Source organism: Pezoporus flaviventris, unplaced genomic scaffold (genome assembly GCF_033815535.1).
Source record: "Pezoporus flaviventris isolate CSIRO_AGI_PZ_B2104156 unplaced genomic scaffold, CSIRO_AGI_Pfla_v1 ptg000001l, whole genome shotgun sequence".
NCBI lineage: Eukaryota > Metazoa > Chordata > Aves > Psittaciformes > Psittacidae > Pezoporus > Pezoporus flaviventris.
In genome coordinates, this window is record NW_026892549.1 from 384,867 (window position 1) to 409,617 (window position 24,751).

At 40.6% G+C, this 24,751-nt stretch overlaps 1 long non-coding RNA gene across 1 annotated transcript; it reads left to right on the top strand.

The window, feature by feature from the left end:
- The first annotated feature begins 4,370 nt into the window (after positions 1-4,370).
- Positions 4,371-24,137, top strand: LOC133269497 (uncharacterized). Its single transcript, XR_009743523.1, has 4 exons — positions 4,371-4,632; positions 6,421-6,573; positions 21,931-22,053; positions 24,025-24,137. It is a non-coding gene; the product is annotated as an uncharacterized LOC133269497 (long non-coding RNA).
- The last annotated feature ends 614 nt before the right edge of the window (positions 24,138-24,751 follow it).

A 24,751-nucleotide genomic window follows, 5' to 3' on the forward strand; every position in this document is an offset into this window, starting at 1 on the left:
ATTAATGGACTTACTTTTGCAATTGATGACCAGGAATAAGTAGCAGGAGGCCACATCCAGAGTTAACTGAAGGTAGAGGCAGCAGCAGGAAAAAGAAAGATCTGCTGGAGACTTGATTTTTCATTTTTTTTTCAGTGCATCTGCAATTTTCATCTGATGTAAAGGTTAATACCACTCAGGAGAGAGGTGCCCCTCATTGGGTGTGAATGCACATCAGCACACACACACACACACACACACACACACATACCTAGTTGGAGACTTGGTGAATGATGTATAATAGCCATTTTTCCTCTTACCACTTCTTTATTTTCTTGCTGAATTTTTGACAAATAAACCCTATTTTAAACCTCAAAAAGGTTTGAAATAAATAACCATAAAGAAACAAGCTTTTTGTGCTTTTTCTCTGCTTTTCTGCCTTTGCATCTTTATATTCTTGCAATAGTTTTCACTTGTTAACACATTTAATGAAATTTTACAGAGGTGGAGGTCTTAGAGAAAAGTTCCACCAAGTTGAGTGAAAACTTGCTGCTATGTATAGCCAAGACCCTAACTAATGTTTCTGTTATGAAAATAGGTTGTAATACAGTTCAGTAGTTACCTACTCTGTGTGTGTGTCTGTGTGTGTGTGGGTTCAATCTTCTCAATTTTTTACCTGACTGCTCAGTGAACACTTATTCAGAAACATCCATAATGTATTGATTTTTTTTCCCCACTGCTAATTAAAGAGCACGAGAGGAAGATGAAAGTCTATGGAAGAGCATTAACAGCCACAGGAATGAACTTGGAAGTGTGGTGGACTTAGGATGTGACCATGTGAAGGTACTCCAGGGCTTGGGACATGGGAGAAGATAGGGGACAAATGGAGTTGTTAGCATCAGAATTTAGCATTGGAGGACACACACCTGGAAGAAATCAGATGTCTTTTACTTCAATCTGGCACTCACAAGGTTATTTGTTTTATTTCTCAGGAAACTCCCGTCCTGAGACCTCCAGGCATTTTGGCAGCTGCTACTGGTATTCCGGCAATGTCTGAAGTCTCTGGGCAAGAACTGTCTTTTGCTAATTGTTGTATGTACTAAAAGTCTTTGAGTCAAACACAAGACATACAGACCAGAGCACAGAGTCTGAAAATTACTTTGCTAAAGTCTTATGGTGTGTGAGACTATTAACTGTACAAGGAATGCCAAATAAAGGAAAATTTTATTTGAGCCATATTAATTATTTAGTATTGGTCAAATCACATGGAACTCGTTGGTGTTTACTAGAGAAAGGTGCTTGAATGACTTAGCTGTTGAATTTTTCTTAAACTCTGTTTTGGGCTCTACTTCTTACATGTTCAAAGGTATTAATTTTACTTACTGAAAAATATTTTGTAGGTCAATGAAATTTTACACAAATATTGCAGAATATCTACTGACTGAAAATTTATTATGATTCTTCCTTTTATTTTTTTTTTTTTTGTTTGTTTGATGGCTAATCCTGTGGGCCACACACAAGCACTGCCACAAAAACCTATATACTCAATTATAACAGCCTGGAGCTCTAACCTCAAGTACTGGTAGTGAGTAGGTTTCATGGAAAACCAAAAGTCTACTAATAAGCTGCACAAAACTAAATTAGCTGAACAATTAAGTGCATTAAAGGTTTTCAAGAGCCCACTTAGAACACATCTGTAGCAGAAAATTGAAGAATGGTTGGAAATATTTTCAGGCTCTGGAATGCGATTGTCCATATTCTTACACTGTTAGATGCTGTAACATGTTACATGGTTCCTGTCAGCATTTTGTCCATGCAAACCAAGATGCAAAAATTTATTTTCAGGTGTTGTTCAGAGACTGATCCAGAAAGCTCTTGCAGGAGGCAGTTTTCAGGTACCCAGACTATTTCTGGGGTCTGAGAGAGGCTGCAAGCCAGTCATTTGGTGCCAGTTGATTTTAGTGCCAGAAAACATTCCTGGGCGAATATACATGCCCTGTTTATATCAGCCTAGTTTTGGGTGTGTCTGGCTCAGCTACTCAGAATTAATCAAGTTGCTGGGATTGGGGACAGAGGTGAATTTTTCCCCAGCTCAAATTAGCCCTTGTGCTCCTCTGTAGAAAGTAATGAGGTCTATTTTTTGAGTATCATATGACAAATTTCTTTTTCAGAACACGATATTCACAATGTCCTTCATGGCTTCTGTTCCCTGTTGTGGCAGCTTCCCAGCTTTTCCTACAGCCTCCACTTTGCTTTGCATCAGGAGAATCCTGCAGCCTCTGCTGTGTGGGAACATCAGAAGTAGAAGATTTGTAGTTCCCCTAAGTAAAAAAGCTATTGAAGAGCTGCTGCAATCATGGAGACAAGACTTGGTAACCCAGGCAATCCATCTGAGGTCTCTGTTCCTAACTTCAGGGGGAAAAAAAAATCATGATCTGTTTTTCCTCAAGTTACTGAAGTTCAAAAAAGACAGTCTTAATTCAGTTAACAAGTCAACTTGAAACACCCTCCAAAGCTTTTAGTACCAAGACAAAAGCTTAAGGGAAACAGAGGTTTTGAGTAACTCCCTATTTTGTAACCAGACGAGGTTTATGCTTGTGCATGATAGACATACTAATTTCCAAAATGCAGCACTTTGGTAAAAGTTAGCTTAACCCTTACATTTTGCAGCTGAAAGTAATTAAGTAACATAATTGTTATTTTTGAGACAGCTAAATACAGGGAATAGTGAAATGAAACTCTTTTTTTTTTTTTTGAATTACCTATGATTTTGGATTTTCAGTGGTGTCCCAGTATCTTAAAATCTGTGTTTAGACCTCTAACCTGAGGTCAAATAACCACCATAGCTGCTGATTTGCCTTTTGAGTATTTGTGAGCTGTGAAAATGAGGGCAGGTGTCTCAAGGTGGCCATCTAAAGCTTTAACCAGTAGGCCTTCCTTCATCTCTACATCTGACTTGAAGCAAAGGAGTTGTGATTGAGGTAAAAAGTAATACCCTAATTGTTTTGCAGCAGTTCTTGCAGTACTGATGCATGTTTTCTTTCAGTGTTCTTGGCTTATGTTTCATGGTGGTGGTCCTGTTTCAAACTAAATCTGCTCTTATTAGCTCTGTGTCAACATAAAAAATGAACAAAGTTACGGGAAGGTATTTTTGTGGAGAATCTCTTCCAGCACCTAGCACTCTCCCTTTAAGCTCCAACTGTCCTATAACTGAGGTCTATTTTCGCAGGCTGAGTTCAGTAAAGGATGCAAGAGAGAGTTACACTCAAAGGAATTAAGGGGTAGGGGTGTTGTGTGTGTTTTTTTTTCTTTTTTTTTTTTCTTTTTTTTTCCTGTTGCTCTAAACTGCATAATCAGGAGAGGAAAAGATCCAAAACTTCAGGGCAATGCACAAGTGGAAGCTTAAATTCTCATTCCCATAAAGCCGATTTATCTTTCAAGGTTTCAGGATTTTTTTTCCTCTTCTTCTCCTGCTATGCCTAAATTTGGCCTTCTAATAACATTTTTATAATATACCGTTACACAAAGAACACAGCAAAAGTCAGTTCAGCTCAAGCCCAGCTGCTTGTAAAGGCTGGGTGAAGGAACTGTTTTTTCTTTGCACTCTGTTCAGTGTGTTTCTCAACACCTCTAAATTATTTTTTATTTTTTATTATTTTATTTTTTTTACAGGAAGAATTGGGACAGGATTTTCATTTTGAGTTTATAGGTCAGCTATCTTTCATCAGCTCTGCTCCAGAAGTGTGAGGAAGTATCTCTAGGTCAGTATCTGGTGATAAAAGAAGCCTTTTAAGACACATTGCAGTTTCTTGCAAGTTCACCATAGGAATTCACCTGAAGGATGTCATTTTCATTAGTCCTGTTTGTAGAAAGAGGACAAAATGTGGGCATTTTGGATACACTTAGATAATATCCTAAGAGGAAGCTACCAGAGATCGAATCATGTGCCTGTACACAGGCATGTGGTACATTTTGGATGCTGTAGTATATTCTTTGAAGTGTATGTCTTCCGTATTCCTTCACGATCCTCAAGAAGATGTGTATGCTACTGTAAGAGGTCAAATAACATACTATGTCTATGGTTTCAACACCTGAGCTATTCCATTGTTGTGGGACGTTTGACCTAAGGTGCATAAAGAGAATATGTTCAGCCACAGAAACCCCTGTATACATTTGGTTATACAATTTAACCTACTACAAAACTATAGATTCCCAAGCAGGAAGCCAAAGGAATTTCTCAGCACCTCTGCAGGAGCAGGGATAATGCACGCAAAGACTCTTCCTTGTGGAAAGAGAAAAGCAATTATTGGCATGGTGATGGTGAATAAGCAATGACTGTGCACTCTTTCATCGAATGTCTTCTGCTTCTAGTAAATTAACAAGAGGCAAATTGAAACAATCAAAACAAGGTAGTTTTGTGCACAATGCAGGAGCTGTGTAACCCATGATCATAGGATACTGTGGATGATAAAATTTACACAGCTTCAGGGAGAGTTGAACCACATGAATTCATGGAGGAAAAATCCATCTTGAGTTGTACTACTGGCAGTATCTTGCTCATGTGGACAGTGAAGAAAATCTAAGAACTGGGGTACTTGTACTCTCCTTAAGCTGCTCCCAGCAAAGTGAGTTCCTGGCAAAGAAAACCACCAGGTGAGATGGATTTCCTTATTTTCTTAAGGTTGTGTCCAAGAGAAAAATTGCATTTTGAAAGTCAAAATGTTTCACTTCCACTTGCCAACTTAAATCTGATTTGTTTTACAACTGAGTCAACTTCAGTCTTCAGAAAACATTTAAAAAAGGTTTTATTTCACAGCAGATGAAACATTCTAGGTTTTCTTCAAGTGGAGTTTTTTTGATTATTTTTTTTCCCCATTTGCAAAGCAAAACTGTCATTTTTGTCTTTGGGTGACATGAAACTTTGCTTTATCTTTCTTGACCCCCCAAAATTGACTATATTCATGCATCTGTCCATGAGAAAAGAGCTGCCCTTTTTTCCCATGCTATCAAATTTGTTATTAAAACAAAACAAAGAAATAAAAGCAATGGCCTAGAGGAAGAATCATGGAACATTGGAAACCAAAAGGAAAACCTTGCCAATTGCAGTCAGTTTTCAACCTTGAGGGGGATGAGGGACTGAATATTGTTGTATAGTTTGCTAAGCCACTTGTAAAGCACTTTGGGTTTCTCCAGGATGAAAGGCATTATATGAACACAAGTTGTTGTTATTAAGACTTGTGAAATGTGAAGACATTATTAAAGGTTGTGGTCAGATTTCCCTAGGCAAAGAGAAATTCCCCCATTGGTTTTGGATGTTTACAAGGTGCCTGTAGCTGGCTGATTCCCTCCTCAGTGTTAAACCCCATTTCAGTGGTCATGTTCCTTTTTGTTGGCAGAGCATTATTTAATTTCTCAGAAATGAGTTTTACTGGGCAGTTCTCAGTGCTGCTGGATGTTAGACACTCAGACACCAGGATGTTTTACACATATGTAAGATATTAAGCACCATTCTCTGTTGACATTTCTTCTCTTGCCCTTGAGGGGCAAAGCTGGACACTTCTTCATGGCTGAAGATTTGCCATATAGCAACATCAGTATTTGTGGTGAGAATGACCCCAAAGCAGACCTTTCCCATCATCTTTCCCAATATGTAGTAATCCATGAGACAGGGCAAAGACAGTGAGTGGCTTGTTGTTCTCAGGGTGCAGATAAAACCTATAGATTGAATCAGAAGAAATAAATTCAGCTGCTTTCCTTTCTGCAGCCCATTTCTGCCAAAAAAACAAATGCTGGTGTTCACAATACTTGATTTGGTATATGGTAACCCTTCTTCCACTTGTCAAGCATTCCTGTTACACCCAACTTCTTCCTGCTGTTTCCATCTCAGGGGTTAAAGACTGACAGCGAGGTTGACACTCTGACAGCCCTTCTTTGAAAATTATCTCTAGCACAGAGGATAAAGGGCCTGGATTTAGTCCCTGTTTACCTGGAGAGTTGCACATTTAACAGCAAATATCACAGAGATAATGTGCTGCTAAGTTTTACAGGCAAATTCACCCAGCAGCTAGTTTGTGGTTTCTGGCATCTGCCCAAAGCTGCTCTCTCAGAGGGTCACAATATGTGAAGAGAAAGGGACGAGTTAGCATACATTTTACATGCCTGGCTGGAAATGGAAGGGAATACATACAACTTGCAGGTGGAGCAAGGGAGGACTGCTTCCCTGTATCAGTTCAGAGAGACTGAGGAGAAAAGAGCTGGGCTGGGCTTTCACAGTTATGTATCCCTAGAATCCCCAGATACTGGAACAGTGAATGGAGGAACTCTTCTGATACTCTTACCAACCTCCAGGTAACTTGCTGGATGGGGTTAGAAATTGTTGTGTCTGTTGCTCTAATGAAATCATTCTGCCTGTCTTTGAACTGTCAGTTTTTATAATTTTAGGAAGATGAGCAGTCAAGCCTGCTGGCTGTTGAAAGTGCAAATTACTCAAAATGGAACAGCAGCCCAGAAGACAATACTGGCCTTCACGCGTTTTCCAGTCTGCTGTCAGTGACTTCAGTGCATCCCCTCAGAGATGTGTAGCAGGTGCCACAGGTTTGTAAAGAATTGCGTGAAAGGGCCAGCAGACTGGGAAGCACACAGGGGTCCTTGTTTTTTCTGTTTCAGCAGAGGGAAAAGCAAATCTGTTATCACCTCCTGCCCCAGGATATGACATTTTACCAAACCTGGGGTAAATTAAAGGCTGCTGAAGCAGAGACCACAACATATATCACTGTGGTCTTCTGTGCATCCACCTCCCTCTTCGAAAGTGCCAGCTGTTCATCCATGGAAGCAGTGATGTCTCACTTGCCTGGCATCCCCTGCCTTTCTTCTAAAGTTGAAATGATCCAGCACAAGCAGTAGGGAACTGGATTGACTCCAAGGTAGAAAGGTGGGTGAAGAAGGGGGAGGGGGCTTTGGAAGAGGCTCATACTCTAAATTGATTTAAACTGTGCTTTTAGGTTCTTTGAGGCAGGGATTCAACAAGCTCCTACAGTGCTCTTACCATCTTTGAAAGCAAGTACTTTAGGCTATTTCAAGCCTCTGTGAAAGGAATAGCAGAGCAGCATGTAAAATTTTCTCAGCTGACACTCAGGGGAGGAGAAACTGCAAATAAGGAAAAAAAAGCCTTTGAAAATTCCCACCTCCTCCACTTTGAACCACCTCCGGAGTTGAATTGCATGACCCACTGTGCTCCTTGCATAGTGGTGGAAAGACCACTGAGGTACTTCATGGAGACCTGCCAGAGCCAGGCATCTGTCTAGGAAGAAGGGTGCTCTGTACAAAGATTGCCCCTTTCAAAAGGGGAGGAGGTGATCACTAAAATCTTGCTTTGCATTTGCACACTTCAATCAGGAATTAACAGGGGATAAAACCTAATCGGCTCCTAGCCTACAGTTAAAGTTTCTACATTGCTTTAGATTGTTGGAATCTTGAAGGAGCCTTCCTCTGCTTTGGTTTGTCTATCTTAGTGTACTCCAGCTTCACGGCTGCTTCAGAAAGTCAAGAAATGGACCTATAGGGCATCTCTAAGAGCACAGAGATGGCTGAGAAACCAGTCCTGAAGGGTTCCTGTTAATGCCAGATAGGTAGAAAGATATTACATGCATTGCTACATGTGGTATGCAAATTATACATTGAAAATAAAGTAAGCTGCATTTTCATCCATGTGAAAATGTGATTCTCTTCAGACACAGAAGACTCTTCACACAGTCTTGTCTGTAAGAAACTTACTCTAGAGAAAAGGGATCATCATATCATTAAAACAAAGTATCAGAAAAGGCCGTAAGAAACAAACCCAAATTCTGATGAAAAGCTGTGAAGATTCATTTCATTTCTTCACTTGCTGCTCCTGAGAACAATGCTCAGAAGCTGAAGCAGACTTCCCAATGCTGTTTGCATTTGATATGACAAATCCAGGGTTGTGACAGGTATATTTCAGACACCTATTTCCAAGATTTCTTTGAAGTCAGAATGGGATGCACCACTAAGCAACATGTTTGTGAATGTGGAGACTTTTACTAAATTAGAATAGATGAGGTTTTATACCACTTTGTCACTGTATTCAGTTGCTTAGAAAATTGAGGAGTATACCTTCTTTTAGCTCCATTTCTATTTAGTAGATCTTTGTCCATGTGTTTACGTTGTGCTTAATAAGCATGGAGTACATAATTAAAACAACAACAACAACAACAAAACAAACAGCCAAAAATGAACAAGTAGACTCCAATTCAGAAAATTAGTCAACTGTGTAATTTCATTTCAATGATTAGTCCTGTTAAGAGTTACATAAATGCTTAAATATGGGATTAATACCTCAGCTGTAATATCTATATGGTTTATTTCATGGCATCTCACTGAGTTAGGGCTCAGGCTAATCCCTAATTCCTGGTTCAGCAAGTATAAGGTTTCTCAGCCTGCTTAGGTCACAACCCCTTTCTAGAAGTCAATCATTTTTGTGACTCCATGTAAAAGGAAGAAAAATCTGCTGGTGATAACATGGTGAAGTCTTTTTAATGCATTTGTGCTCAGGCTTTCTGAGATCTTGGCAGGGAATATTTGACCTTGGAGATGAAGGTGTTACAGGGAGGAGAATACAAAGATTTTCTTAGCCTTGGATTGTAATAGCATTCCAACGCCTCATGAACCCCCTTGATTGGCTTTCTGACCCCTCACTCCCTTGTCCTCCCCCATCTACCCTGATTTTGCAATGCACAAGTTGAGAAACTTTTGCCACAAAGACAGCTAGGCTCAGTGCAGTGGTTTCAAGGGGCAGAGAATTGACTGCTTTGTAGCTGTGAAATGCTTCACCCGCCCTGCTAGAAAAACAGAAAGCAAAACCAGGATACTTCATTTCTAGTCTAGATTGGCCGAAGCAATGGGGAGGAGAAGATGGAGGAGGAAAAGGAGGAGGAGGAGAAGGAGGAAGGTGGTAGACACCCAGGCTGTGCATATGACTCTATTAAATAAGGTTGGGCATGTTCTTGCTATTGTCCTTATGCCCCATGTTCTCCTCTGCATCCTATGCGACCAAGTCACAACACAGGGAAAGAAATCTGCATTCCTTTCACTTTTTCAAAGCAGGTTTTTCATATTTCAAATTATTCTTGGAGACTAGTGTTTCACAGTCATTTTTAAAATACGGGTATCAGAGCTGAACTCCAGATCTGTTAAAGTCTTCCTAAGGCAATATATGAAACTAATTTGGGTTTCCTAATCCTAGCTGGCATTTCATAGTATAGTGTTGCACTTTTATAATATGAATGATATGTGTTTACACTGGCCAGCTACTGAAGTCACTCTGTTAGGCTCTCTATAAATGGTGTTATAATTGGGAGAAAATGCTTACAAACTCTCTTCACACCTCTCTGACTGCTTCTAGCTCTGCCTTGCTCCAAGGGTGCCCATTTTGCTGAAACAGCCCAGCAAGAACACTTGTTTGCTTAAAAGCCAAGAGTTTTAACTCAGTTTCAGAACTTTTTTTACCTGAATGTGATGGGTTTCTCTGGTCTCACTGCCTGATGATCAAGCCTTTCTCTAAGGTGCTTGATTGCAGTGCTGTATTGGAGAAGTAGAAAAGGCCTAATGGCTCCATTTTTGACTGTGCTTACATGCCTTCTCAGAGAAACTTGCTCATACTTAGTGAGGAAATCTGCCAGCAAAAGCAGGACCCAAACATGGATTTCCAAATTCCAAACTCTGTCCTAAAAGCAAGGCCATCTTTTCTTTCCTGTTGTTTATCAGCAGGAGCAGTACTCCCATGGTGATTCTGTATGCAAGTTATTCAGCCTCGCAACTTGCAGTTTTGTACTTAATTTCCACACGATGGTACTGTACTAAGACACTTCCTCTTTAAGTGGCTAGCTCTGATTTGTAATTAGCTGATGCTGTTCAGACAGCATTTATGTGGCACTGGGGTTTTTCTGTGATACGGTTTCCATGTTTACATTCTGCAGGTCACCAAAGGTTTTATGAGCTCATACCTGTACTGCATTTCTCAGCAGTGACTCATGAGCAATCAGCCAGCCTATTTACTCCCAGAGCACCATTTTACATTTGGAAACCTCCTTAGCTGTAAATATGTCTGAAAGTTACTGTGGATCTGTCAGTCAGTGACCCGTCAGGACAGATGTTTACAATTATTTTCTCAGAAAATATAGGCCAAGAGCTGCAGTAAAGAATATGAATCATTTCTGTGCCCAGTTTATCATTTGAAGTAACAGAACCAGCAGCATTAGTCTTAGAAACTGTTGGTTAAAGCTAACTTGGACATCTAAATATTCATAAAGGCATGAAAGATTTGGAGGAAATTATTTTCTTGGTTGTTTGTAAGCAAGCAAGAAAATATCAGTCACTTCACTTACACAGTGGATTTGTAGCCATTGTCACACACCTGGATTTTCATTAGCATACATCAAAGTAGTCTGTTAAAGCCTGGAAGTCACTGCAATACATTTTATCAGAACATAGTAAAAGTATTGTGAAAATCTCAAAAAAAATTTTGCCCCTGCTTGAGTGTGGGTGGCCAATGTGACCATCCCATAAATCTTAAAACTGAAAATTACTAATACGTCTCTTCACCTTTAAATATCTTCTTGGGAGAGTAAAGTAACCACATATTGCACTGGAGTACTCAGAGTTTGAAATTCCAGGAGGCTTTAAAAGTTAGTTCTTTGGTACCTTGAATATTGGTGAAAAGAATATCATAAACACTTCTTTTAAATACTTTTCTCCATTTGGTTTGGAATTTGAGACATTATTAATAATATTATTACTATTATTAATAATATTAATAACAATTATCTGCTTTATCTCAGTTTATATTGAGTACTAAATTCTTTTCAAGATGTAAGCATACACTGAGTTTCTTAAAACATGACTGCAGTTCATACTGTGTGGTACGATTTATCTGTTTTGCTTCCGTTTGGGGTAGAGCTTGGTTAGTTTATTTTGGATGTTCTTACATTACTGTCAGTGATGAGGGCACATATGCAACAGATCGTGTGCAAATGTGGTTCTGAGTTTTATACCTAAAGCTATTTAAAAGATGGGAAAATTGAGCCAGGGAGGAATTCAGTTGCCCACTATCACATGTATAATTATTGCTGAGGATGGGAAATATTACCAGAGGTCTTGAACTGGAATTATGTTATATACTTATGGAAGAGTATAATGTAAAATCTAGGTCTTATAATTCCCTGCTTGGGTACAACTAGGTAAAATAGTGAGGTTTATTTTTGGCACTCTTGGTAGTTATGAAGCTACAGTTAAAGGCTGATACAATGTTTACTGCTGCTTCCCTGTTTATTTGTGCATGTTGCTCTTTATGCTGGACTCCCTAATACATAAATTCTCTCACCTGTGTTTGCTCAGAGCGAGGAGATTTTGACTCAAGACTAAGGCTTGCTAGAAGCTACAATACTGTGAACAGTTTCCAAGAGGTCAACATCACTGCATTTCCAGCTACACCACACCTTTATAATAAGCTGTCCTCTGAAATGCTTTTCTGAGCTCTTGAATGTGTTCTAGCCTTTTTCTTACGGGTATGAAAGCTGATTAGTGTTGGTGTCTCTGCACAAAGGGATGCAGAGTACTGGTGAAAATCCCATAGGCTTTTGATGTGCCTTTTCTCAGATGGGCTCTTTGACAGCAGGGGGATCAGAAGATTAGAGTTCAGTTTGGCTCCACAGAAGGCAAAGTTGGACTTTAGCATCAGTTGGTTTCCAAATTGAACATGACCCCTTGAATATAACATACCAGATTGTTCTTGAAGAAACTCAAATAATTTTAGTATGCTTTTCAACAAGCAGCTTCTGGCTACCCTTCAAGACTTTCTGCCCCAGACTGACTTTCCTTAAACTAGCCTGTCTTTGAAGTTAAAGATGTCACCCACCTAATTGTTGATCAGTGTCAACCATGCTATTTTTAATATGGGAAGGCTATTTCAGTAGAAAATTTATGAAATTTTTCCCTGAAAATAAGGTACAGCAACAGGGATCATGTATGGTGTGTTGCAGTGGTGATAAGGTGCTTCCAGAGCCCAGATCCAAGTCATCATTGCACCATGCTGATATGTTAGAGTGTCAAGTGCCTGAGTGTGGAAATAGCCATAGAGGCACAGCTGGCTCTTGTGGGATGGCTGTGCAAAACAGGAGTCATGGCCTGTGTAGTTTGAAATCATGGAATCACAAGATTTCATGGTTCTTGCGTTTCAAATAATACAGAGCCACGAGGTCCTAGGACTGGTCAAAGAACAAACAGTGCTTTTTCAGAGGGTAGATTCACCAGTCTGTTCAGTTAAGAGGGCTTCTGGGGTCAATCAAAGTTCAGTTAGAGCAAACTCAACCATATCTGATTTTAAGCATGTCCCTAATGTGCACTTAAAGAAAGTCAGTATCACAGCCATTTTCCACCTCAGCCTCATTGTCCTAATTATTTATCTCTCTCTGGAGCTGTTGCTGGTGCAGAAGCTGGAAATCTTGTGCAGGTGCAAATTTACCTATTAAAACACAGGGTTCATTACTCCTGTGGCCCATGTGTTGACTAACGAGATGTTTCTCCATCCTTGTACTGTTCCCTTACGGTTTTATAAAGTAAATGAACTTTCAGGACAGCAACTTAGCTGTGCTCCAAAGATCTGTCCTGAATGGAGACATATCTTACACAGCATACTGCAGAAAGCTGTATTGTCATGCAAGTTGTTCAGTGAAAAAGAGCAAAGATACTGCATACTTTTACAGATTCAGCTTAGATTACAGCAAATGAGTTGACTTTCCTTTCTGGAAAGTCAACTGTAAAGTAGCTGTTTAGGCTACTTGCACACCAGCAGCAAGAAAGACTCATGTACATCACTTATCCCTCTATTTTAGGTGCTTAGTAGGTTGGGATGAGCACAGTCCTTTGATGTTAGGAATGGAAACTGTCACTCACTATGCGCAGAAACAATTTGTAGTGCTTTGGATTCCAAGCCATGGTTAAGGGCATGGCTAAATGTAAATAAGAACAATAGTTGCTTGTAATTTGCAATCTCAGCAGTGAAGCTGAAGACTGTCCAAGCGAAGAGACTGAATGGGAATCTGAAGACTGTCCAATAAAGGAGACTAAACTATACGCTCTGTCTTAAGCAGAATCAACCAGCAGGGCTGGAGGCAGTGTTCTTGGGGTAATGCCATGAGAGCTTTATTTTGAGGACATGATAGCTTTCTCAGGTCCTCAGCCCTACTCTAAATCCCTTCCAAAAAATCCAACCTGGATCTGGGAGAAGGTGAAAGAAAGGCTTAATTCTTAAAGATCCTGTGGCAAACAATAACCAGAGTTTAACAGTCAATAGGCAGATTAAACTGGCTGTGGATCAAAATGCATCAGGAGCAGAGATTTATTGCAGAAAACAGACACAGAATAAACCCTGCTCTGTTGCTGGAGTACTAACTAATTGGTTCTACTGAGGAAAGGAGGGGGAACAAAAATTACACTGTCTATATAAATAGGCATCAGCAAAGCTGTTCCTGGCATGCTTTGCTGCCCCAGTCCATACCACCCAGTGGGGTAAATATCTCATTCCAATAATACCACTGATTAAATGGCTGTGGGATAAGGAATTTAATAAATTCCACACAGCATGTGAATGATAATCAGTCCAGGAGTTTTATGCACTTTGGCTTGTGACATATACCACTGAGTTACAGGATAATTAAGGGAATATTCCCTCCTGTCTCCAAATCTCTAGAGACTGTAGGGCATGCTGAGCCTTATGCTTCAAAGGGTAAAAATAGAGCAAATGGGATGAAATGAGGTGAGATACATAGTTTGAATACCAGTCAGATCTAAAAGGCAGGGGCATGGTCCTCCATAGTTTTACACTTAGGGAGCTTTAGAAGACCCGGTAAATTACTTTATTCATCCTGCAAGGTGTGTAATATGCCTGTATGCTTGTTTGATGATTCATTTCAACTCCTTGTTACAAGGGTAAAAGACATTTTAGTTTATATGTACCCTGTGTGCCTGCGGCAAAGAGCAAGATGATTCCACTGCACTGCTATTCATCTGTTATAGGGATTTCTCATCTCTCTGGACTGGATTAATCTAGTAAGAACGTACCTCAGACTTGAAATTCATTGACTGTGTCACATAATGTGAAACCCAAACTTGCATATCCCACATTTCAGCTCAGAATTCCCAATCAGAAACCTGACTCATCCTGCAGCCACTGTAGATGAAATGTGTCTCTATGCATGCATGGAGGTCCTTTCAGTTTCTAGTTACAATGGAAGAAGTCCCATGTGCATACCAACGGACTTTTGGTGGGGTATTCAGAAAATGTAAAAGAATTGGTAACATTTCTTTCATGTGAGTGTATGCCACATAATGCAGTACAAATGGAGGGATTGCATCTTCTCTCCACAGCCATCAGAGAAATTGCCTTCTGGTACTGTGCTGATGCAGCTCAGGCATGTTAAACTTTTGGGAATCTGTTTCCAATGGACACTAAACTCTGAAAGAGTGTCTTGATGTAGATATTTCCCTGAAAGGCAAAGACGTAAAAGAATTCAGATATGTTTTTTTCTGTTTTGAGTTGTGTTATTTCTGTGTTTTGGAAATAACAAGTTAAAAGTTGTGTGGTGTATCTCAAAGCAATTTTATCTATTATTAACAGAGCTTTGGAGTTTTTAAATCAGCAAGCTTTCAGCAGACTTCATGCATTTAAATGGGTAGTTCTTCAGAGTTTGCATAAAATAAGGGAAATATTTATATTTTTTAAATAAAAAAAATTCTAGTCTTCCTTTGTACCAGCCAACTGCTGGGCCAAAATACCTATTCAGAGGGCTCGCTCTCTCTGTACCACAGCTCACCCCTCAGCTACCTGAGCCGTAGGAATGGCTGCCACTTCATTTAACCTCCCAAGAAGGGGCTGACATATACTTTGCCAGTACGTTTCACAACTCACAAGACAGGAGATCACGTATCTCAGTTCTGTCCCTGGCTCTGAGAGAAGAATGTGGCTTAGGGGTCTGATAGGGGGTAATGAAAGCTCATTCAGCCTGAAAGACATTGCAGCTAAATAGTGAAGATATTATTACTATGCTGTGGTCCTGCTTTCTGGCCAAGCTGACCTTTGGTAACCTCTGCATTAGCATTGCTGTGAAATATGGCAGCAGCTTGAACTCAACTATCTTCCATAATTGGGATTTATGTTCTTGGTCAGTAATAAGGACAAAGAAATGTTCAGTATCAATCACAGCAATTTATGAGTGCATGAACCAGAGTTAGCTCACTCAACTCGCTCTGAAGTTTACAGGAGTGTTGGTTTGGAAGCAACATCCATCTACTCTTCACACCTGTCCCTGAAGCAATCTTACATTATTACCGTGATCACTTTTTCATGGTGTGTATCTTGTCACCTAGGATAGGAAAAGGGTAGGCTCAAAACATGCTGAATACTTTCTATTTCTAATACAGTTGCATTCATAAGCATTTGGGAATCATCTCACAAAGTACAGAGGTTAAGAAATCAAGACAATCTGATGGAAAACTTGGGGTGAAAAAAGCTTATTTTTAGAATTTGCATTCTTTTTTTCTTTTTATTAATTCCTTTTTCATCAAAGGGATTCTACTCAGAGTTTCCCTTCAGGGTGGTGTTTGCAATTTGATGAAAATCTTTATATCACAGAAGTTTCTGTAAAAGTGGGAATTTCTGATTCAGCCTCTTCTATGGAATTGTAACTTGTTATCTCTGTTACAATTGCTTCTCAGTTATTTCCCACAGTTGTTAAATCTTCTGTTTTCTAATGATAAACAATATTCTGTCTCAGAAAATTGGTGCACAGGTTCACTAAACATGTATGCATGAGGTATGTAGAGGATTGGACAAATGGCTGGTATGTAGACGATTGGAGAAATGGCTTTTCTATTGTTGTTCTATTTTGTTTGGGCTATCTCTAGGTGTACAGAGTCAAAAACATAGGGTTGCTTTGTAGATGTGGATATTGGTAAGCTGTAGTCTCCAAAATGACTAATGGATTTTTCTAAAATTATGTTAGATTTCTTCCAAGATAATCTATGATCCAAGATAATATATAATAAAATATATAAATAATATAGTATATATAATAATATAATATATAAAACAAGATAATACAATACATAAAGATTACTTCCAAGATAATATATATGATACAAATTTTTCAAATAAGGCTAATCTTAACCTTTTTCTATTTAAAAATTTGTGTACTTATAGTGCAGTTGAGAAGCATCAGTTCTGCTTCTTAATTATCCAGTCTATCTCAGTTATTACGGAAAATTGTTCCGTTTCTAATCTTTTTTCTTATTCACACTTTTCGCTTACTTTCATGTTGGTTTGCATGTAATTGCCTCCGCTGTCACAATGGCTTTCATGAGCCTGAAGGGAAAAACAAGCACCTTTCTGCCAGGTGTTTTACATCTACTTTTTCTCTCTTAATAAAAAGCAGTGTTCCATCTGCTCTTGAATGTGCACATCTCCACTGCCAGTCCTATTCCAATCTCACACCCCTCCAGCTGTGCACGTGTTTCTTATTACAAGACAAGTCTATGGAAGAGGATGGCAATTGTTGCTTGGTCCCCATCTGAAACAAATTCTCAAGATGAAGGATGGCTTCTTAGATTGAAAGTTCCTGTAAGAATAATAGTGCCTTTCAGGCCCTAACAGTTTAGGTTTCCTGGAAAAAGGAGCATCCCGCGGTAAAAGTTGCTGTAGGAAACCCATGTGTTGTGTTTAATTTTATTCTTGCCAAATCTTGTTATTGACATTAATGATCTGAGTGATGTTTCTTACGACTTCGGAATAGCTGAAGAATGGATCATTCCAAAAAGCAGCTGTTGACAGACACACCTATATGTGCCTCCAAAATCACCATGTTTTTTACAGTCAAATCTGTTTATATATTTATTATGTTTATATTTTTCTCTGTAGGTTCAGGACAAATAGTGGAAGCATTCTGAAAATACTATTTTTCTTGCATTAGCATTGAATCTGAAAGACAGAAATCTGGGAAAAAAGATACAACTTGAAGTGCACAGTATGTGTGTTCATATTTCTATAAATATGATAGTCATTCCTAGCTCTGACATGCTGCAGGGGACTCATCCTATAGGGGACACAGTAGACCCACTCATGTAAACATGAAGGCGGTATAGTAGCTAGATGCCACCAGGCATTCTGTTGAATCAATATGGTTGAAATTAATTGGTCAACTGCATATCCAAGAAGTTTCAAATGGATTGGTATGGAAGTAATATACTTAAGTGTGATTTCACCTGGGAAAATGGACTTCACTTAAAACATATACTCGTGCAAATTCTCGGCATACTTTCTTTTGTCTATTGTAAGTTTTGTTATGATGCTGTGATATTTTAGTGCTTGTTCCTCCTCACCAGAAAATAAATGTTCTCCTTTATTGTGAGAGACTGAACCAGGCAACAAAGTTTCTCTCCAGGTATCATATACAGAATGAATTTGTCATATTTAAACATATTCAAAACTTCTATCTAATAAAAGTGTCAGTGTTAGTGGAAAGGAGACTAGAATTACCATAGTGGAAAGAAGGGGTATGACGAAGAGTTTGTGTCCTGTGGAGATGGGCAAGGTGTGGCAGAAGCTGCAAAGCACTAGAGAGGCAGATCTGGACACGCCTGCTGGTCACAGATCAAATAAGAAGATCAGAAGGAAGAGCTGGAAGAGATGTCAAGTACTGACTTGAAAGCAAGATAGTTAAGATAGTTACAGACATCCTTGGTGGTCCTGGGAGAATGGGGACTGTGTGGGCTCATACTTACATCCTTTTGGAAGCCCCCTTTTAATATTCAGATGGGGTTTGCTGCAGTCCCTTTCTGTTCGACCTAAGGTTCCTGTTATTTATGACCCCATTTCCACTTCTCTTGGCTGGATTAATTCCACTGTGGTTATTCCAAAGGGATTCAAATTTCCTTTCTAAAATAAATGCCTGTCCTCCATCAACCTTCTTCTCAGTATCTCCCTCAGTTTAGGAAATTGTATGGCCACAAAGTACGCTGGTCATTGCCTTCTCCTGTCCACCACCCTCTTGTGTGAGAATGTCGTATTGGAAACACTGTTTCTTGTTCCCAACTTCTTTCTCTAGAACAATGCTTTCCTCTGTAATTTTACTTCTTTCCTGGAAATGGCCCTTCTGGAGAAGGTCATGTTGTTTGTGTTGTTTGAGGCAGGCAGGGAGAGTGTTTGGTTCTATCCACAGCAGTTAGAGTGTAGTATAGTGTTTCTATATATGGACTGCTATGGTGTTTTGTTATGAAACAGCTTCTGATGCAGGATGACAGCGGTCTTACAGTTTCCAAGTGTATTTCATCCTTCTATGAAACTGACAAATCTCTCTGTACCCATAGATTATGTACATAAATGTTTTAAAAGCTCAGTTGTACCATCCTGAAATTAAACTGAGAACTGTTAACTTAAGAAAAACCAGTGTTATAGAATCAGAGAATAATTAGGGTTGGAAAGGACCTTAAGATCATTTAGTTCCAACCCCCCTGCCATGGGCAGGGACACCTTACACTAAACCATATCACCCAAGGCCTCGTCCAACCTGGTCTTGAACACTGCCAGGGATGGAGCATTCACAACCTCCCTGGGCAACCTATTCCAGTGCCTCACCACTCTAACAGGAAAGAATTTCCTCCTTATATCCAATCTAAACTTCCCCTGTTTTAACCCGTTACCCCTTGTCCTATCACTACAGTCTCTAATGAAGAGTCCCTCCCCAGCATCCCTATAGTCCCCCTTCAGATACTGCAAGGCTGCTATGAGGTCTCCACGCAGCCTTCTCTTCTCCAGGCTGAACAGCCCCAACTTTCTCAGCCTGTCTTCATACGGGAGGTGCTCCAGTCCCCTGATCATCCTCGTGGCCCTCCTCTGGACTTGTTCCAACAGTTCCATGTCCTTTTTATGTTGAGGACACCAGAACTGCACACAATACTCCAGGTGAGGCCTCACAAGAGCAGAGTAAAGGGGCAGGATCACCTCCTTCAAGCTGCCGGTCACGCTCCTCTTGATGCAGCCCAGGACACAGTTGGCTTTCTGGGCTGCAAGCACACACTGCCTGCTCATGTTCATGACCAACACCCCCAAGTCCTTCTCTGGAGGCTGCTCTGAATCTCTTCTCTGCCCAACCTGTAGCTGTGCCTGGTATTGCTCCCACCCAGGTGTAGGACCTTGCACTTGGCATGATTAAACTTCATGAGATTGGCATCAGCCCACCTCACAAGCGTGTCAAGGTCCCTCTGGATGGCATTCCTTCCCTCCAGCGTATCAACCGAACCACACAGCTTGGTGTCATTGGCAAACTTGCTGAGGGCGCACTCAATCTCACTCTCCATGTCAGCGACAAAGATGTTGAACAAGACTGGTCCCAACACCGATCCCTGAGGGACACCACTCGTTACTGGTCTCCAGCTGGACATTGAGCCATTGACCACAACTCTTTGCGTGTGGCCATCCAGCCAGTTCTTTATCCACCGAGTGGTCCATCCATCAAATTGATGTCTCTCCAATTTAGAGACAAGGATGTTGTGTGGGACAGTGTCGAACGCTTTGCACAAGTCCAGGTAGATGACATCAACTGCTCTACCCCTATCCATCAGTTCTGTAGCCCCATCATAGAAGGCCACCAAATTGGTCAGGCAGAATTTCCCCTTAGTGAAGCCATGCTGGCTGTCACCAAGCACCTTGTTGATTTTCATGTGCCTTAGCGTGCCTTCCAGGAGAATCTGCTCCAAGATTTTGCCAGGCACAGAGGTGAGACTGACTGGTCTGTAATTCCCCGGGTCATCCATTTTCCCCTTCTTGAAAATGGGGGTTATATTTCCCTTTTTCCAGTTGTTGGGAACTTCACCTGACTGCCATGATTTCTCAAATATGATGGCCAGCGGCTTCGCAACTTCATTTGCCAGCTCCTTCAGGACCCGCAGATGGATTTCATCAGGACCCATGGACTTGTGCATGTTCAGATTTTTAAGATGGTCTCCAACCAGTTCCTCTCCTACAGTGGGCACAAGGCCTTCATTCTCACAGTCCCTGCATCTGCCTTCCAAGACTTGGGTGGTGTGGTCAGAGCCTTTGTCACTGAAGACCGAGGCAAAGAAGTCATTCAGAACCTCAGCCTTCTCCAAATCCTGTGTAGCCAGTTCTCCCGAGTGCTTCCTGAGGGGGCCTACTTTCTCCCTAGCCTGCTTTTTATTTGCTATGTACCTGTAGAATCCCTTCCTGTTATCTTTAATACCTCTAGCTAAGTTTAATTCTAACTGGGCCTTAGCTTTCCTAACCTGGTCTCTAGCTTCCTGGACAACATCCCTGTACTCTTCCATGCCACCTGTCCTTGCTTCCACTTATTATAAGCCTCTTTTTTCATTTGAATTTTCCTCAGCAGCTCCTTATCCATCCAAGGAGATCTCCTGGCCCTCCTGCTGCACTTCCTTCTAGTTGGGATGCAACACTCCTGAGCTCGTAGTAGGTGATCCTTGAATATCAACCAAGAGTCTTGGGCCCCCCTGCCCTCTAGGGCTGTATCCCATGGAACCTTCCGAAGCAGGTTCCTGAAGAGGCCTCTTCTGCTTCTGTCTTTTACCTCTGGATCTGGATGTCCTGGTTTTGGATGGGATAGGCTTAATTTTGTTCCTAGTAGCTGGTACAGTGTTGTGCTTTTGGATTTAATATAAGAATAATGTTGATAACACATTATTAATTGATGTTTTAGTTGTTGCTGAGTAGTGCTTACTCTAAGTCAAGGACTTTTCAGTCTCTCATGCTCTGCCAGTGAGGAAGGGCACAAGAAGCAGAAGGGAGCAGCCAGGACACTTGACCCAAAGTGTCCAAAGGGATATTCCATATCATGGCACGTCATGCCCAGTATATAAACTGGGGGGAGTTGGCTGGGAGCCAGTCGCTGCTTGGGCATGGGCTGGGCATGGGTGGTGAGCAATGATATTGTGCTTTCTTGGGTTTTAAGTTTCATTTTTTATTGTCTCCCACTTCATTAGTATTATTATTATTGTCATTATTATTAATAATGATTTTATTTCAATTATTAAACTGTTCTTATCTCAACCCAAAGCTTTCACCTTTTCTTTTTTCTGATTCTTCTCCCTGTCTGACAAGGGAAGTGTGTGGGGAGAGTGAGCAAGTGGCTGTGCGGTACTTAGTTGCTGGCTGGGGGTAAACCATGACACTGGACTGGTCAATTTGGGGGAAAAACAGAAAATAAGAAATGCTCTTGTAATTGTATGGTTAAGACATAGATCCTCCAGAACTGGCATACTTTGTGGCCATGTAATTGGCACTAAAGAAAGGAAGTCAAGCATAGTCAGGCTAAGGTGTAGAAGAGCTCTGCCCAATCTTGGTCCAAATGAACCTGAAATTATCAGACTTTCAAAGACTGCTTTTCAAGTGAAGTGTGAGAATGCACTAGTTCCAGAATGTGACAGATTTATAACTATTGCCATTTGTGGCCATTTTATAGATAAGGTTTTTTGGTTTCATTACTTCATTACATTGCAAAACCAGTGAGATTAGGCAGGGATGAGGAAAAAAGAGATCAAAGCTATAGACAGAACACTGAAAATTTGTGAAACCATTTTACTGGCGGAGGCACAGAAGATTTCTCCAGACTGTGCTCAGAGAAATGTCCAAGCCCTTAAGAGTTTGCTTTTCAAATTCCTCTTTGAGTTTTATGTGGTTTGCTCATCAGTGCCACAGCAATGGGACATGGCATTTCCCAGGGATAATTAAGTACTCCCATAATGTTGCCAGGTGACCTGTAGGTCCCGCAGTAACATTACTCAGACAGAGAGAAATGGGACCTAAAGTCAAAGCCTTTCCTTCAGTCATCTTTTTTTTCCTGTTTTCAGGAAAGCAGCAGATCATGCAGAGCAAGAAGCTTATGAGCCAATGAGGAATTTTGACACAAAATAGTGCATTTTGGAGAAGTGATTTGGCCACTCAGGGTCTTGCAAACATTTATTCTGCATGATGTATGTGGTAATTGTGACCCAGAAACAAAGCCATATGCCACAGGGCTCTAAATGTATACTCAATTTTCCATTTTCATCATATAACAATAGCAACAGTAATCTATTTATAGACAATGGCACGACATTTCATAACTGATCAAGATCAGTTCAGAGCATCAGGTCCTGGCTAGGCATTAAACCTTCAGGAAATATCTCTCTGCTGCATTATCATTGCCTTACTATTTACAGCAACTATCACAACTATTTGTATAAATATTTGCTTTCCTGATACTGGCACCCCGAAGGAGTTCAGGTCAGGATATTGTCTGCATATTGTATAGCATTACAACATGTAAGTATTTAAGTGACTGTGGAAAAGAACAGGAGGCTTCAAATCTGACTGAGAAATGAAGGGGTCTGTCTTGGAGCACCTGCTCTGCGCAGTTGGCTTTTATTAAACAATACAACGTGCAACTCTGCAGGAGGTCAGAGCAGATGATCTAATGGGTCTTCTTGCCCTTGAAATATGCAAACTACACCACTTTAAAGTTAGTGTCAGAGAAGCCAGTAAAATTGAATTTAGGCTTGTCCATTTAGATTATTACAAAAAGGTATTTGGTGGAGCAGTTTCTCTGATCTCTTTTATTTCCAGTTTTGTTATGGTCGGTAGAAGGAGATACTTGGATTCACCTAAGAAGTCTGCATTCCCAAATACAGTGTCGGTGACCAGACACTTCAGCATTGTGATAGGCACCGACTGAACTTTATTCCTACTCAGTTTCACTTCCTGGGTGCTTTCCTTATTAGGCTAAATGATGAGCAAATTGTAAAATAAAAAATGCCCCAACTGTATCAGCACATTGGAATTTAAGAACCCTTCCTCATGTAATGAGCTGAGGAATTACAACACAAAGCACTCCTTTCTCTCAAGCTGACTGATTAACATAATAAAGTTAAACTCAAAGCAGCTTGTTCTCAACTTGTATTTAGCCTGAGGTGTTTTTCTTGTATTTCAGACCTGACAAAGGGCTCATGTGCCTGGAAGCACGTGCCTGCTATTTTCCAGCTATATCATTTGGTATAATTAAAAACCTTACCTCTTCCTACAAACTTCGCCACAGGAATCTACATGGCTAAGCAGGTTTTTTTCCTATGTCATTATTTAAATCTGGCACAATCTTAAACCATTAGAATTATGTATGATTTGCCAAATTTCTGGTGTCACTGACCATTACACCCATAGTTGAAAGTTGGCATCAGTTTCACATATGGAAAATATGCCCTGCAGCCAGATAATACAGGAGCTAGATAAACTTATTTTATGACAAAAAAAGATTAAGGGGTGACTTGAGCACTGCCAATAAACAGATGTGAAGGCAGAAAAATTGGATGCGTAAATGAGTAGTTGAAGAAATTGTAGGATCCAGTCCCAGACACACAAGCCAGAAGTCTGTGAATATTGAACTGTAGGTTTTTTGTTTTGTTTTCTTACGATTTTTTGATAAAGCAGTTATATGCCAAAGAACGTGGTAAATCTTCCATCACTTGGCATCTATACAGAAGGTTCAGCAACTGCCAAACTGGTTTTGAAGCCTGTGGGCTTGACAGAAACAGCAGTGGAGAAGCTGAAGAGTCCTTGTTCTTCTCTAGGATAGTGTAAATGATCAAAAAAAGACCTTCGTTCCTGTTTAAATAAGCTGGGACAGAGCACCTCTGAGAGACAGTGAAAGGCTATTTACACATCAAGGTGAGCTCTGCTCAAGTAGCTCAGTTAGAAGAGACTGCATTGTCTCCCAAGAAGAGCATCCAGCTGACTTGCCCTAAGCCTTTGAAAAGCGGCAAGATGCCGAGTTTACCTACTCATTGTGTGTAAGGCCAACATCAGTCCTGAACTCGGACAAGTTTGGATTGGCCCCGTTGTGGGTGGGCACATTCAAATCTTTGTGTTTCATTAAACTGTGGAGTGTTTGATTTTGTTTGCTTTTCCACCAGGCTGCCTTCCTTAGCAGGACTGTGTGATGTGAAGAATGGGTGTGCCCAAGGACCTGCATAATCCCCTGGTAATTTATGCAGAAGCAGGGGCTGGCTTGTCCATTCCAGTGAGATAAGGGCAGAGCAAAAACTTGACATGGGATTAATGGTCATCTGAAGGGGGTTGTCCAAGTTGCTTTGCTGTTCCCATGGGGTGGAGAGGTTGCTCAGCAGATCTCTGCTGTGGCAGAAGGGAAATATTTCATAGCAGGATTTCTGACTTTCTGACAGCAATCCAGAAAGTCTGTGCTGTGGGAACATGGAAAAGGAGGGAGCAGAAGGCTTCAGTTGTGCATATCAATGACTAATGTAGCTCCAGGTGACTGCGCTGGTTTCTTCTACTCTGACGCAGAAGCCTTTTGCTCAGCTCCTCAGCCTTATGTGTTTGTGGACCCATGTGGATTTTTCCTTGCTATCTAGACTTCTGGATAGCTACTTAAATCTAAAGACAATGGGTATTTTTGCTTAGTTAGGTTTTGTTGATTTCTTAAAAGTCATCCATTGAACCTACTGGTTGTTTTCAAAGCAAAAGTCAAAGCTACATTTCATTAAATGCTATTTTAAAATGCTATGAAAGTGACCTAAAACCCCCTCCTCCTCTAGAGTTCTGTGCTGGAACTCATCTCTGCTGCCTTCTTGCTATCCTACCACTCTTGCCAGCTTTCACTCTTCCTATGCAACATAGCAG